This window comes from Pinus tabuliformis, chromosome 7, assembly GCF_031772625.1.
Source record: "Pinus tabuliformis cultivar Carrire ecotype Pingquan chromosome 7, CPIR1, whole genome shotgun sequence".
NCBI classification, from domain to species: Eukaryota; Viridiplantae; Streptophyta; class Pinopsida; order Pinales; family Pinaceae; genus Pinus; species Pinus tabuliformis.
This window is the reverse complement of record NC_142293.1, coordinates 1,621,865,865-1,621,868,158: the sequence shown is the minus strand read 5'-3', so window position 1 is coordinate 1,621,868,158 and position 2,294 is coordinate 1,621,865,865. Positions and strand designations below refer to the sequence as shown.

Sequence of the window (2,294 nt, the reverse complement as noted above, 5' to 3'; positions counted from 1 at the left end):
AATAAATTTTTATCAATTCTAAATAAATTAAATCAGAAAATATGTGAAAAATTTTCTGCTAAAAAACTAGTCAATAATAATTTATTAGATATTTGATTTTTGATTTAGTTAAATTTGCCTTCCTTCTTTCATGACGTACATAATAATAAACAATAAATATTATGTTTGATACGAATATATTTTTAAATTATATATTAGGTTGATGAATATTTATGTTAAGATGGTCAATTATTTTATTATTATTTAGAGGAGAACTTTTTTAAGAGAAATCGCATCTAATATTTTATTGAAGCCAATATTTTAAACCCTCCAGTGTGGTTATAATGTTTAGTTCGTTACATTTAAATAACATATTGTTGCATATAAAATATGTGCAAATTGCAAAATTAAAGTAATTGTGATTATATATATGTATTTTTATAATTAATTAGTTATCAGAAGGAAATACGTATTATTATTTTAATTTTTTTTAATTTAAAACATTTTTGTATATTTTTAATTATTTTTTTAATATTTACCGGGAGTAATTTAACTATCACTCGAATTACTAATGTTGGAAGTTAATGCTATCTCGTCAAAGTTCAACGAAACTAGAATTAAATAGTTAATAAGATTTAGTCAAAGTTAAAAAAACCAAAAATTAAATAATTCACAATGAATGTGCCTTTCAAACATTATGTTCATATTGATTCCGTTAAACCAATTCATGGAATTATTTTCAAAACAATATTTACTTAGTTAAAAAACTTTTGATCATAGATTTGGTAGTTGGGTATGTTTATTATTTTTATCATTTGAATTCGACTGGTTTATTGGTTTGATGTGATAAGGTATATTAATGGAAATTGATGTCATACCTCTATTCTTTGTCATCTTAAGTGTTATTTCTATTGATCCTTAAAGATGATGGAAGAAAAACCTTTCTCTGGAACATAAGAATGTTGTGTCCATCTGGCATCCGGCAGGGACTATAGTAATCGATATGACCCCTACTTAGCATTACTTCACCCCTTTGCTTCTCTGTTATACGGCGGTTATATCAAGGTTAGATCAAAGTTTCAAGGCTGTCTGCCCTCCCCGCCAGGATGCCGAAGGACTGCCATCTTATTTGGCCTCTTCCCGAGGCGGGAGAGGCCAAAACTTAGGCTATTTCGGAAATTTGCGACCTGTTCATTATCGTTAACCGTCACGGTTTGGTATTAATGTTAACATTAATTCGTTTGCAGGATATGCTAACGGGTAACGGGTGCTTTGTTTTGGTTGCAAGGTATGCTGAGCTTTGATGTTAACGGGTGTTGGTGCTGCAGGTGTGCAGGTGTCCGTGCATGCAGGGGCTGTGCGTGCTACATGGACAGCAGCTGTGTAGTTTGATGTCGCCGCTTATTTATTCTATGCACGCACCACTCCATTGCTCATTCGCCTCTGCCAGGCTCCGGGACTGTGAAACTTCTTTTTGTTCTTTCAGTTCTTTAAATTTGAAGCATGGGCCGTGCACCGTGCTGCGACAAAGCTGGAGTGAAGAGAGGGCCCTGGACTCCCGAAGAAGACAAGAAGCTGCTGGCATACATCGAGCAACACGGCCTTGGCAACTGGAGATCCGTTCCAGTCAATGCAGGTAACGACTTCTGTGCATAGATCTGTGTTAGCGTTCAATTCCCTGTAACAGAAGGATGTTTCACAAATTTGCTCGTGGGGCTTTATTTTGTTGTATTGCAGGTCTGCAACGGTGTGGAAAAAGCTGCAGCTTGCGGTGGACGAATTATCTCAGACCGGACATCAAGACAGGAAAATTCAGCCTGCAAGAAGAGCAGACCATTATCCAGCTGCACGCTGCACAATCAGACATACATGAGGTAGGTGGAATAAATAACCTTAATTATAACTATCTGATTCCAAAATATTCTTAACATCTAAGATCAAAATAAATTCAATAAACCCAGATAATCTAAACAAAATTCCACTTGTTTTCAGGACAAATATATGTAAAATGTTACCTTGGTGGCTTCTCTGAGTTTGCGAAGTTTTTTGCTGGACTGGAGCTTTGTGAGAGCCCTGGTAAGTGCTCCTACGGGCGGCGCAGCTCCGTCTAGTGTGGCAGTTGGCAGCGAAACTTGCTTATTATCATTAAGAATTATGATAAGATTGGATTCCAGATATCCTGAATTATTCATAGCCTCGTAAGCTTGTCCTGCTGTCATGGCTCCATCCCCAATCACGGCCACCACATGGTTTTTTTTTCTTCAGTAAATCTCTCCCAACTGCCATACCTGAAAACCCATATAATTCTTGTAACC

The 2,294-nt window shown here is 36.0% G+C and overlaps 1 pseudogene; it reads left to right on the top strand.

Annotated features, from left to right (window-relative positions):
* Positions 1 to 1,429: 1,429 nt before the first annotated feature.
* On the top strand, positions 1,430 to 1,907 carry LOC149254447 (transcription factor MYB106 pseudogene; annotated as a pseudogene).
* The last annotated feature ends 387 nt before the right edge of the window (positions 1,908 to 2,294 follow it).